At 37.1% G+C, this 14732-nt stretch overlaps 1 protein-coding gene and 1 long non-coding RNA gene across 3 annotated transcripts in view; one reads left to right on the plus strand and one right to left on the minus strand.

Annotated features, from left to right (window-relative positions):
* HAPLN1 (hyaluronan and proteoglycan link protein 1) overlaps positions 1-14732 on the plus strand; it is a 76466-nt gene that overhangs the window by 5135 nt on the left and 56599 nt on the right. The window lies entirely within an intron of this gene.
* The window catches only part of LOC119871155, an 87055-nt gene that overhangs the window by 2828 nt on the left and 69495 nt on the right, over positions 1-14732 (minus strand). The gene's annotated exons all lie outside the window — the stretch shown is intronic.

The raw sequence follows: 14732 nt of genomic DNA on the forward strand, positions 1-14732 counted from the left end.
CAAAATAAAAGTCACAGAAAACCAACTACAGTTCAGGGACCGGTTCTCAGACTTGTAAGGGCAACAGAAATTTCCCTTTTCTTCAACCTTGCTTAACCCAAAGAGAACACAAATCATTTGATTTGTTACTAAACTCCAATTACTATACTCCAGTTACATTTACTGTATTAAATAAAATCCAACGAAATTAAGAAAAAATTCAAATTATTTTTATGGTAAATCTGGATTTTCCCAAACTTACCGTAAAGTTTCATAAATAGTATCTTGGATCAGTCTCCTCCACTTATACTGTGTGAATTTTTCTCTTGTTGGCTCTCTTATTTTGAATTGGGGATCACCTCTCTTGATCATTCATGCATTCATCTGCTCATTCAACAAAAAATTAAATACTTGCTATTTGCCAGGCACCACGCTAGCACTAGCACAATGTGCTGGGACCCTCACTTTATGCCATGAAAATTCATTCTAAAAAAATCATAAAGTCAGGGCTCCTGGGTGACTCAGTGGGTTGAGCATCTGCCTTTGACTCAGGTCATGATCCCCGGGTCCTGAGATGGATCCCTGGGTCAGGCTCTCTGCTCAGCGGGGAGCCTGCGTCTCCCTTTTCCTCCGCTGCTCCCCTGCTTGACAGAGGGCTCTCTGTGTCAAACGAATGAATAAATAAAATTAAAAAAGAAAAAATCAGAAAGTCGAAGTTGATTGATATGAATGTAAAATGCTGCAAGACCCTGAGGTACACAGAGTAACAGAAACACACAAAAAGTTCTAGCCTCCTGGTTTCTGTATTAAGAGAATTTTGAGCATGCATCTTTAAAATCATTTTCCTTGTTTGGTCTCTAGCTGAGTGGATAAGAGCTTTGGGTTTTGGTTGTGTGGGCACAGATGGGCCTGGGAGGGCAGCTCTGACACTGCAGAACTCCAGGAGGGTGAGGCTTCCAATAATCTGTCTGCTTGGATGGACAGGAAAAGCAAAAATTCATTTGCACACAGTTGCTGTCTGCCAGTTTGCATCTAAAATTCAGATTGAACACAGAATGATTTAGTGCCTACCATTTGCACCAGGCACCATGCTAGGTGTTGCAGAGTAATTGGCTCAAGGAGTTCACAAGCTGATGGAGAAGACAGATGGATGCACATCGTGAATCACTAGTCAAATTTGCCACGTAGGTGAAGTTTGCCTTCATAGTCTCCTGGGGCTCTTTGCTTTGCCTTTATTCAAACCTTCCACCCTGCCTCTATCTCATAAAGTGAGGCTCCTGCGCTCTACCCCCCACCCTGGAGGATCTGATACTTCTCTGGTTTATTGATTTCTTGACTGACTGATTACACTTCAGTGTGAATGAGTTTCACTCATGCATTTACATTTCAAGCCTTTTATGTCTCTAAAGTAAATGTTTTGTTTTCTGTAAAAAGAATTTCAAACATTTGGGGGCCTTCCTATCCTTCCACCAAAGGGTGTAATTAAGCTGATTGAGTCCTCCAAGGTCTTCAATCTCTCAGTTACCCCACTCCATATGTGAGGCTGGAAGGACTCCCTCGAGGCTCATTTCTAGAAACTCAAAGGACCTTGGGTCCTATTAATGAGTGGCTCCTTTCAGCTGAGCCTGATCAACCTGTCCTTTCACCCTCTCCCCGGAGCTTTTGCCTGAACCAAGTTTCCTCCCTCCCACCAGGAGGGGCATCCAAAGCCCATCCTTTTGAACTCATCCATTTACTTTGCCAAAACTTGCTCTCAGTCCTCTCAGCCCTTCGTTGCCATGCTTGGGTTGCTGCCCCTGGACAGGTGTAACGCCCAGAGCTCCTTAGGTCCTACCGTTTGATCCCTTAGGCCACCCTCAATGTCCAGGTCTAGAGGGAGGAAGCAACAGAAATGCACATATTTAGTCCAAGGACTCCTCTACATGAAGAGGCTGAGGGAAGAAGATGACATCTGCATAGGGCAAGTGTAGGAATGAGCCATCATGTTGCAAATATGAGTCAAAGTCAACATCTTTTAAAATAAATGCTCAGATAGTTCACTACAATTAGTTATAGAGCAATTTTGACATTGATATTGATTATAGGTTCTGGTAAAGTAACTGCAGGGGCAAAAAGTGAAGCTTTGCCTTGCCTTTATACAAGGAATGCTAATCAGAGTCCTTTATGTAAATTCCTTCCCATTTTATGCTTAATTAACGGTATAATGATAGCCACATTTTATTAGTAGTTTCAGATTTATGTTCTCATTGATTACATCCCCTTGATTGTACCACCACAGTCTAGTACTCCAGTAAGATACTGATCTGTTCTTATATAAAGATGTTCTCACCACCTTTCAAATTGCCAGGACTGATAACCCAGATTTAGATACTTTCCTTCCGCTTCTTTCCTGGTACCAGGAGGAGAAGGATCATGGGTCTGCATTATTCACCTAGCAAGGATATCAAGATGCTAGACACTCAGTTGGTGCCCTACAAATGCTTACTGTTGTTGTCAGTGCCCAGTACAGGGTAGAATGTGGGGCTTTCTGGGTCTCCTGGCCTTTTATCCCCAGTGCCTATATTCCAGATGTCTGAACACTTTCCAACCTCAGGCCATTCCCTCACTCAGCCTTTGTTTCCTGTTTAGTCTTCTGATTTTTCAGTGTTGCTAAATGCATGAAATCTTCCCAGACTTAAATAATAATAATTGGTGAAAAAAATGAATAATGTAAATAGAATTGATAATTTCAATAAATCTTTACGTTTAAGGAAAAGAAGACTAGAGGCTGGACATGACTTGAGAGAGGCTTGGAACACTGTAGGCATCATCTAATAAGGACACATTTATTGGATGAAAGAGAGAAGTCAAGAATAGTGTGAGTGTTTCAAGGATAGACAATAACACAAAGAGAGATGTGACTCTAAGACTGAAATGAAGGAAAAATAAAAGTTTCTGGGTAAATATAGTGAATCTAATTTAGGAAGGACCGATGGGACAGTCAAGGACCCATGTGAGTTGAATGCATATAATCTTCAGCACAGGGGAGAAGTCGTGGATAAAAAGAGACATTCGGAAGTCTTTGCTATTAAAATGGTTGTTGAAAATCATATGGAAGAGGGAAATCATCCCAGGAAAGAACAAAGGGGAAAACAGCTGACCATGAACTGAAATCCAGGAAAAAAAATCGATAAAAATGAGTTTTGCCATTGTTTGTACTTGATCTTTACTTTTATTTTATCAACTATAAATGTCCACTGAGTTGGATAACACCAGTGTGTTATTAATCTTTCTATCGCAGTCGTAGTCCTCTGCATATAGAAGGTGCCAGACATGTTTGTTGAATTAAATGAAATTAAAGTGGCATTTCCGAGCCTTGATACTCTAATGACAGATTTTCATAATGATAACTCTGAACCTGGGTAAGACCCCAAAATGTCTGAATTGTAGTTATTTATTCAATTTTGTCCAATACCAAGCCAGCTTTAAATATATGTTGTTGCATTTTGTTGTTTAAAAATCAGTAATCAATGTGTGGTGTAGATGGTAATTCACCAGAGTACTTGATTAACCTGAGCCCACGTTGTTTAGCTTAGCATACAAATGAGTTCGCCACAGAATGCAGCCTAGTTCAGGTCCACTTATAATTCTTTTCCTAGTGCCTTGATCTTGAAGACCTCTAAACCTTAGAGCAGATTTGGAGTCCAAAATCCTGGGTTTCTCTGGTTTTCCCAGCAACTTCCTTTTTCTCCCCAGTTCTCCTCTCTACCCTCCATACTATGATTGCCATATAAAATCCAAAGGATAATTGAATAATATTTACTACAAGTATATCTCAGATACTTCATGGTACATACTTACGCTAATGAGATTATTTGTTATTCACCCGAAGTTTAGCTGGGTGTCCTGTAATTTTTATTGGCTAAGCTGGATAACCCTAGCCTACACTAAAATTACTTTTACTAGAATATGGCAAACAAGAATTTCTCCATGAGACTTCTGAACATTCGCCTTCAAAAAGTCAACAAATGAAGTTACTGAATCCATCTTCACTAGTTAAATGTATTAAAAAGATAATCGAAATAAAACTATCTACAATACACCAATCGATGCAATTTACAAAACATTTGTAACTATGGTGTTTTATATATATATATCACCTATACACTAATGACCATATTAGGAATGCCGTAAATGTATATTAGTGATCCTGTGTTTTAGTCTATCTAAAATGTTTTAAAATAACGTACATGTTAAAAAATAAAACTTTTTAATTTTCACTTTTTCAAGTGGGCAATAATAAAAAAGAAGCAATTATTTTTAAATTAAAAAAGCCTATATTCATGCATACATGTACAATGGGTATAAATTCCCAAATATTCTGACTGCAGAAATATCTGAAAGGAAGCTTTTCCCTTAATTATGTCGTATTGTAGTTGTGCTGCCACCTTGTGATGTTTTGAGGTATGATTCAACTTAACTAGTCCATTGACATGTTTTCCCAGATTGACCATTTGCTCAATGTTAAAATTATTCCTCAGGTGATTAATATTTTTCATTCTATCAAAGAATGGCCATATAATTTATACTTAGAAAGGGCTCTTGAGTATTTAATGTGAACATTTTCTAAAAGTTTAATGTATTGTCTGCAAATTAGTAAATGATTCCTAAGATGGTAAATTATAAGTCATTTGGTACTGTTTTATGTTTTATGACTGAATTTAGGTTGTATCTGCATGTGTCTGTTAAGTTTACTTGACCTTTCAACCTGAATTTCCCATAAACTACTCGAACTTAACATGTCCACAGTTGAACTCATCATCTTTCTTCTATCAAGCCTGGTCCATGCCATCTCCATATAGATACCAAGGCCATATAATTTATTAGCTAAACCAGAACACTTTGAAAGTTAAATGGGACACCCTACTAATTATTCCAGCAAAGTGGTATAAACCAAGACTCTCTTAAGCAAACTGGTTGTCTTATATAAGTTAAAAATCATCATAATCCCAGTCATCCAAACTAGAATACTTGGACTTATGGAGTCCATCAAATGACCATCAAAATGACCTGGAAACAGGCACCTGGGTGGCTCAGTGGTTGAGCATCTGCCTTTGGCTCAGGGTGTGATCCCGGGGTCCTGGGATCGTGTCCTGCATTGGGCTCCCCCGCAGGGAGCCTGCTTCTCCCTCTGCCTGTGTCTCTGCCTCTTTCTGTGTGTCTCTCATGAAGAAATAAATAAAATCTTTAAAAAAAAATGACCTGGGGATCCCTGGGTAGCTCATCAGTTTGGCCCCTGCCTTCCACCCAGGGCATGATTCTGGAGTCCTGGGATCGAGTTCCAATTGGGCTCCCTGCATGGAGCCTGCTTCTCCCTCTGCCTGTGTCTCTGCCTCTCTCTCTCTCTCTCTCTCTCTCTCTCTGTGTGTGTGTGTCTCATGAATAAATAAATAAAATCTTAAAAAAAATGACCTGGAACCTCCGTCCCTGATGTCCTCTCATCCTTCTACCTCTCATCCTTCTACCTTTTATTTTACTTTCTCCTCCAGGGTCCATCAGCTTGCCAATGTTCTCACTCTTTGTCCTGTTTTCTGCAGAGAGCCCCACCAGCCATCCCACCAGCCAAAAATCCTTTTTCAGGAAAACCTAACTGCCCCACTACTTCTTCCACACTTGCTCTCAATTGCTGGGAACTGCAAGGAACAACTCGTAACACCCTGCAGAATGGGGCCACTGTATAAATTCATCATATCTGACTGCAGCTAGATCTTTGGTGCTGTGTGGCAGTTCTACCCAAATTCTTAAAAGTTTTTAGTTTCTTGAGTCCCCTGTAGCAGATGTCCAAGCCTCCCTATCTCATACTGAAAACAGAAGCCACTTACAAAGAATTCAGTCACCATCCTGCCACCAAAATGAGTCCTTGACCACCAGCACCCCCATATTTTCTTTTTTTTTTCCTATTAGGAGAAAAAAGTATCCTTTAGCTCTGAGAGTCTAAGGCCGACACTGCACGCCGAGCTTCAGGTGCCATGTCCTCCAGAGTCTTCTCAGGGATAGTCCTGAGAAGGACTAATAAAGCTTTTTCTCTCATATCTTCAGCCTCTCCCGCTCTGGTTATTTCTTCCTAATGGTATTTAATCATGGTCAGAGTCTTTTGTCTTAAAGATATATAACTCTCCCTAGTTTCACATACAATCTGTCAGTCTTTCTCCTTCCCATCAGAGCCAAACTTCATGAATTACCTGTGCTCACTCTCTACCTCTTCACCCCATCCACTCCTCAACTCACGGCAATGTGCTTTCTCCCTCAACTCAACTACTCCAATGGAACGCTGCTCATTGGGGTCACCAATGATTTGTTCTCAATATGTTCTCTTTCTCCTGAACTTGAACTGCTCCCAATTTCATCTAGTGTGGTAAATGATACCATTTTTCTCCACTCTTTCCAAAATATGAAAGACAGGAGTCACTGTGTTGATTGATTGTATCCCATATGTATCTCTTAAATGTATATATTCTTTTCTATTTCTCTTGGCATCTATGAGCATCCTGTCTTGCCCAAATTCCTGCAGATGTTACCTACTGGTTTCTCCCACTCCCTGCATTCTAATGCATTCCCCACATTGAGGCTAGAGTAATGCTTCTCAAGTACAAATCTGAAAACGGTTGCCTTCTTAAGCCCTGCAACACCTTTCTATTGCTGTGAAAATTAAGTCCAAATTATTTAATTTCATTTTCAAGGTTCTCAGTGACCAGCTGCAGCTTACCTTTCCAGCTTCACTCTCCTCAACTAAAATTAGCCAGCATACCAGCTGACAGGACCAAAGGACCCAAAGAAACACACAAACGAACAAAAAAAACAAAAACAAAAAAAAAATCAAGATAATGAAACAGAAAATAGAAACAGATCAGTAGGAGATCTAAGTATCAGAGTTACCAGATACAGATTTCATGGGAGTAATATGTTTAAGAAATTAGACTCTAAGAGAATTTTACCAAAGAACTGGAAACTACCAAAAAAAAAAAAAAAAAGGATTCAAATGGAAATTCTAAAGGTAAGAAACTGTAATAACTAAAACTAAGAACTCGATACATGAGTTTATAAAAAGTCAAGACACTTGAAGAGATCATTAGTAAATGGAAAATAGGTCTGAAAAGCAACAACAACAGCAACAAGAAAAATCAGAGTGAAACCTAAGAGAAAAAGGGAGGAAGGTACTGAGGTGCGGGGTGCAGGGTGCACGGGGAGAGGGGGTAAAAGATCTATGGGATATGGACATCAGAATCTCAGAAGGAGAAACTGCAAATGGGGCAGAAGCAATTTTTTAGAAATAATAGCTTGTGACTGTCCAGGTCACAGCTTCAAACACTACAAAGCCACAACAGGGTAAATGCCAAAATAAAAAGAAAATACCTACACCCAGGCATGGCACAGAAAAACTGCTGATGAAAGCAAAGAGAGACTACTAAGAGCTTCTGGAAACAAAGGTCTTCAGGTAGACGAACAGATAGCAAAATTAGCCAGCTCGAAATTTTGCTTTTCCTTCCACATGAGAAAATGCCCCAAGTCAGCAGGTGAGCCGGACCGTATTCTGGGTAGCTCTTATCTGGTTGGCCTACTTTCTCTGAGAGAGCCCAGTCTTCCAGCCCTCAGGGATGTCAGTGTCCCTGGTTCCCAGAAGGAGCTGGATTGACACATTTTAGTGCTGGCTCAGTTCCTGCGCTCGGTTTTCAGATGTTGTGTGGTCCTACTGCTGTCTAGGGAAAATTCTGGACAACAGTTTGGGAGGTTCAGAGCCATCTGTATCACTATCTAATGTTCTCGATGTATTTATTTTCATTATCTGGGATGCCCCGCTGTTGAAGAAGTGGACAGTGCAGATATCAGTTACCCAGAAAAAATTCTCGAGAGAATAACTGAAAGATGGACCTCAATAAATAGAGTGATGTTAAAAACAAATGGCCACATGCATTTTACAGTTACTTGAACTGAAGCACAGGCCCAGTGAATCTTGTGAGCAAACTCAAACTAAGTATGGGACTTTAAACATTACTTTTATTTTATTTTTTTTTCCTTGTGAGGGAAGAAGCTTCCTAACTTTGTAATTTATCACTATCGAATGTCATTTTAAACTACAAAGAAGAAATCAATGTGATGATTGCAAAGTTTATGATTTATACAGGATTTTTACAATGTCATGACTCTTTGAGGCACCAAAATTCAGGTCTTGGTAAGTAAAGTAAATGCAAATATATCACAAAGATGATGATAATTAAAGTCTTCAGAATATCACTTGTCTCTTCCAAACATTTACACAGTTCTACTCTAATTTTTTGCTCATTTGTGGCATCCCTTACATTTGATCCCTCCCACCTGCACTACGGCTCCTGCCAGGATCATTAATAGAAAACGCTTCCTCTGGAGAACCTTGCATTGTACTGCTCACCAAAATAAGTCACTTTTTGCGAGGTCCACCATTAGTGTTTTCTTTGCACCATCGTTATTCCCCTTAGCACACTTTTTTTATGCTGTAATTCATTGATATGTCTTACACTAATTTAGAGCCCCCTTGTTAGTAGATCATTTTATCCACCTGATGTTCATAAGAGTTTTGACCTCACAGTTTAGATTTGAATCAGAGTCCAGGAGACCTGATCTGTTCCAATGTTCCACCCACTGCAGGAATCCCATGTGTGTTATAACTCGTTGATCTACTTCAACACCTGCAGTGGCAGAAAGTGCTTTGTCTTTTGCAGGGCAACTCATCACCCTATTAGAGGACTTACCAGAAAGTTCTCCCTGACGCTGTGCAAAATGGACTTCATTCACTGTCATCCATTTGTTCTAGTTCTGTCCTGTGAGGCTACCTTGAATAAGTTTACTGTCTTCCTACATCATATTTGGGCAATTTACTTCTAAATGCAAAATAGTATGTTTTGTTCTATGAAAGTTTGTTATTTGGGGCACATCTTTCCAAAATCTGCAGATCGTTTTCTTTCTTCTAGCTTCCAAGTCACATTGCAATTACTCTCTGGCATTAGCTTTCCAGCTCATGTATAGGCTTTGAGTCTTGAAACTCTTATGACTAAAAGGAAAAACCTAATTTATATTAACATGACTTGAAAGCAAACCTCCTGATTGATAGTGCTCACAGAATTATAGAAATGAATAAGATAATGTCCTTGTCACTGGAAAGGTCTCCTTTTATTAAACAAATAGCTGGTGTACCAGAGAAATGGAAAATAAATGTCAGTGCAGAGTTGAAAACCTTTATTTTCAAAATAGAAGCCATTGATCATCTGCACTCCTTTATTGTGACTTTATCTCATTACATATTGTTACTATTTCAAATTAATCTTGAGATAGCAGAATGAGAAGAGCAATGCATCATCATTTAAATATGTGCATCTGTGAAATGTTAGGCCATATCAAAAATTAAAACCTAGCTTGGTATAATAGTTACCATTAGTGGTAATGTATTAATTGCCCAAAGGTAAACCAAAATAGTTCAAAGAGTTTGAGATCTAAACTTAAAAGGAAAATACTGATTTACTATAATTGGTATAAAGCGAAATGTGATCTTCATTTGCATTACACATTCTGTGGGAAAACAAAAACAAAAACAAAAACAAAAAAAAACAGTGCCTCCCCTCATTCCTCTTTGCCTGCACCAGCAGGGAAATATCCATACTATGGATAAGAAGTAGACAATCTATGACTCCTACATACCAATTATTCCATGCTCTAGGCTAGCAACTGCCACTTCAAACTGATAAGAGAGGAGGTCATTCAAAGTTGAGACATCTGCAGTACCTAGAATGCCAAGGTTCCCAATTTTTAAAACTCCTCATCTCTATGCAGTATAACAGTAGATCAGTATGGTTTTATTTTATTTTCTTATTTTTAAAAAAAAAATTTTTGAGAAGAAGAGAGAGAGGAGGGCAGTTGGGGAGGGAGAAAGAATCTTAGACAGGCTTCACCCCCAGTGTGGAGCCCTACATGGACTTTATCTCAAGACCCTGAGATCATGACCTGAGCCAAAATCAAGAGTCAGATGCCAAGTCAGTAGGCCACCCAGGCACCTCAATAACTATAGTTTTAAATAAAGTATGTTTGTAACCTACCAACGGAAGGGATTCCGGTGTTCTGCTCTTAATGTTAAAGTAGACGTGTAGATTGAATTATGCTCCTGTTATTATCAACATTTTAACTGGATGTTAATTAAGCCTATTATCCTAAATTATTGAACAGGACTGATTTCCTATTAAATATATCAAGAATCAGTTCTTTCTTTGTTTACACATTTCATTTATGTATCATGAATTGCAAATCCAAATTTTTGGTACATGGGTGAACACTATAGGAAATTCAAGTTTGAATGGACTATCTGTGCCCTGATACACAATTGAAAATTATTTAAGCATACACAAAATGTCTTACAGTGTATTGACTGCCAGTGAAGTTGAGATTTTGATAATTGCAATTGTGCTCTGTGTAATGCTTACAATCCTTTGATTAATGATGACTGTTCTGGACCAGAGCAACTTTCTACACGAGAAGCCCATAGGATTTCTCTTGAAGTAAAACAAAGGCATCCTGGACCTTGATAATTTACAATTTGAACTATAGATTTGCTCCTTAAGGACAACCAGAGGAGTCTCATTTAGCATGACTAGGCTCTACATATGTTACCCTAATGACCGTAATCATCATATAGAGTCACCTAAAATATTTTGGACACATTTGATAAAGAATAATCTCCTTCAAGATTCTCTGCTCTTGGCAGATTGCTAACTGGTTAAATACCAAATTGCTAACTGGTTAAATGGGAAGGGACTTAAAAACAAACTATATCTTCATTTATAAGACCAGATCTTTATGTTTGGATGCTGTAAAGCCTTTGCTTGTTGACTGAGATAAAAAGTGTAACAGGGATCGGAAGCTTATTTTAAGGGGCAGGATGGAAGGAAATAAGAAGAGAGGAATAATTCTACCCAAAACCCCCCAACCCCAAAAACAAACAAAAAACTCTTTCAGTAGTTTCTTGATGGTTAGCTACATCACACTGAGTGTTTTACATTTGTTTAGTTACTTCATGGTTCTTTCTACACAGCCCATAGGATTTCCCTTTGAAGTAAAAAAAGGCGTCCTGGGCCTTGATAACTTACTACTTGAACTATTTCAAAACCTCAACTTTATTTTATATATTCTGACAAAGTTTATATTTTATTGACTTACCATTCTAATTTTTAATCATTAATGATAATTTATACACAACAGTGAATTTGATTTTTCTTATCCAACATATTACATGGGAATTAATTTAATGTGTTTTTAAAAATTGAAATACCATATTCTGTACTAAAGTATTTTCATTTAATCAAAAGATTCTGATCCTTGAATAAAATTTAACATCGTGGATTAGAAAAGTTAGAATAGTTTTGGGGAAACTTATATATCCATGCTGATGAAGTTCAAATTTAAGTTATTTCAGTTATTTTGGAACTTGTACTATGGATTCAGGTAGACCTGGATTTAAATCCCAACTCACATTTTACTATGTACCAGCTGCTGCATGCCTTGTGCAAATTACACAAGTCTTGAGCTTCATTATCCATTTTAAAATAGAATGATTAATAGTATTTGCCTCACAGTGTTTGTAGTTTTGAGAATCCACCAAGAAAATATATATAAAGTACCATATAAAATAATAAAAGGTTGATGACTTTTTATATTATTTTCATAAACTACTGCTGGGGGACATGTAAGTAAATATTTGTCCAATACTGGTAGAAAGAAATCATTGAGGAAAATACTTAGTTAACATGAATGTTTATAATTCTGTTCATAAAAAAATACTAAAAATCAAAATGAAGGCAAATGTTTTCAATATGCACTGAAGACAAAAAGAGCAGTACCTTAATATGCAGAAAGTTTTGAAAAATCAATAGCATAGTTAAAACAAGACTGCCAAGAGAATTCAATGGAGAAAGTATACTCTTTTCAACAAATGATGCTGGGACAACTAAACAGCCACAGACAGAAGAATTAAATTGGACCTCTACCTCAAACCATCAAATACCTAAATTTAAGAGCTAAAATTCATAGAAAACAACAGAGGAATGGATATTCATGACTTTGGATTAGGCAATAGTTTTTGAGATATGACAGTAAAAGCAAAGCAACCAAAGAAAAAAATAAATAAATTAGGCTTCATCAAAATTAAAATCTTTGTGCTCCAAAGGACAATGTCAAGAAAATGAAAAGACAACACGTACATTGGAAAAATTTTTTGCAAATCATATATCTATTAAGTGTCTAGTATCTAGAATGTATAAAGAACACTTACCACTCAACAATAAAAAGACAACTTAATTAAAAAATGGGAAATGAACTAGAATAGATATTTCTCCCAAGAAGATATACAACTGAGCAATAAACACATGAAAAGTTGGTCAACGTCATTAATCACTGGGAAAATGCAAATAAAAACCAAAATGAGGGGCACCTGGTGTCTCAGTCAGTTGGGCAGCCAGCTCTTGGTTTCAGCTCAGGTCATGATCTCAGGGTCAAACTCCATGTCCCAGAGGGCTCAGTGTGGAGTCTGCTTGGGATTCTTTCCATCTTCCTCTCCCTCTTCCTCTCCCTAATTCCTCTACCCCTCCCCTATGCACATGCTGTCTCTCAAATAAATAAATAAAATCTTTAAAAACAAAAACAAAATGAGATGCCAGACAGACAATAATTTGTTTGATTAAAACATGTCCTGGTGAGGACAGGGAGAAGTTGAACCCTCATGCATTGTTTGTAGGAACATAAAGTGGATGAAGAGCCATTCCACTACTAGTTCACATCAGCATTATTCATCAGAGGCAAAAAGTAAAAAAAAATAACCTTAATATCTATCAACTTCTAAATGGATAAGCAAAATGTGATATATTCATGAAAAATATTATTAAAAAGAATGAAGTACTTACACATGTTACAGAATGGATGAACCTTGAAAACATGATGCTAAATGAAGGAAGCCAGTCATAAAAGGACCACCTGCTATATTATTCCATTTATATGAAATGTCTAGAATAGGTAATTCATACAGACAGAAAATAGATTTGTGGTTGTCAGAGAATGGAGAGTGATCATCATGGATATAAGGTTCCTTTTAGGAGTAATGAAATGTTCCAGAATTAGATAGTGGTAATGATGGTACAACTTTGTAGATGTATATCTTTAATTTAGTAATCTCACATTGTAGAATCGAGAAAATAAGTTTAGATTGCTAAAAATTGTTTTATAGTTCTGTTATTGCAATGTTTTATGAGAAAAACAATAAAGATACACTTAAATATCCAAAAATAGGTTATCGCTTAAAATATTTTTGGCATATACATTTTATACACATAAATTTTGGCATCCATGTAAAAGAAGATTTAATGAAATGGAAAGATGCCCATAATATATTCAATTTTAAAAATCACTTTCTGAAGCACCATATAATTTGGTTTTATTTCAGTAAAAATAAAAAGAGCATTTGTATTTGGCTAAAACCTTTGGATAGGTATTCAACAAATAACTTGTCTATTGTAAATAATGCTGCAATACATAGTGCTACATACATCGTTTTGAGTTAGTATTATTGTTTTCTTTGGGTAAATACCCACTACTGGAATTACTGGATCATACAGTGGTTTTATTTTTAACTTTTGGAGGAGTCTCCATACTATTTTCCATAGTGGATGCACCAATTTACTTTACCACCAACAGTGCACAAGGGTTCCCTTTTCTCTACATCCTTGGGGAAACTTATTTCTAGTCTTTCTGAGACTGGCCATCCTGAGGTGGTATCGCAATGTGGTTTTGGTTTGCATTTCCCTGATGGTGTGTGATGCTGAGCACCTGTATGTCTCCTTTGGAAAAATGTCTATTCAGATCATCTCCCATTTTTTTAATCATATGATTTGGGGTTTTGGTGTTGTATTGTAGAAGTTCTTTATTTGTTTTAGATATTAACCCCTTATCAGACATATCATTTGCAAATATCTCTGCCCATTCAGTAGGTTACCTTTTCAATTTGTTGGTGATTTCTTTTGCTGCAAAAGCTTTTAATTTTGATGCAGTCCCAATAATTTGTTTTTGCTATTGTTTCCCTTCACTGAGGAGATATATTCATAAATATGTTGCTAAGGGCAATGTCCAAGAGATTGCTGCCTATACTCTCTTTTCGGAATTTTATGTTTTCAGGTCTAACAGGTCATTAATTCATTTTGAATGAATTTATTCAAATTTTTGTGTGTAGTGTCAGAAAGTGATCCAGTTTGTTTGTTTCTTTCTTTTATCCTTTCTTTGCATGTAGCTGTCCAGTTTTCCCAATAGCTTTAATTGAAAAGAATGTCTTTTCTCCATTATATATTCTTGCCTCATTTGTTGTAGATTAATTAACTGTAAAAGTTAAGGTTTATTTCTGGGCTCTCTATCCTGTTCTATTGATCTATGTATCTAACTATTATTTGCCATTGATTTCTAACTTAATTCTGCTATGGTCATAGAGTATATTTACATGAGTTGGATCTTTCTACATTCACTAAGGATTATTTTATGGCCTAGAATGTAATACCTTGTAGAATCCTGGTAGACGCCTGGTCTACACCCGAAAGGAATGTATATTCTGCTGTTCTTGAAAGAATGTTGTATACATAGCAATGAGATCAGATTGATTTAGGGTGTCCCAGTCTTCTACATATTTACTGATTTTTCTAACTACTTATTCTATAAAT

This window comes from Canis lupus, chromosome 3 (genome assembly GCF_011100685.1).
Source record: "Canis lupus familiaris isolate Mischka breed German Shepherd chromosome 3, alternate assembly UU_Cfam_GSD_1.0, whole genome shotgun sequence".
Lineage (NCBI taxonomy): Eukaryota > Metazoa > Chordata > Mammalia > Carnivora > Canidae > Canis > Canis lupus.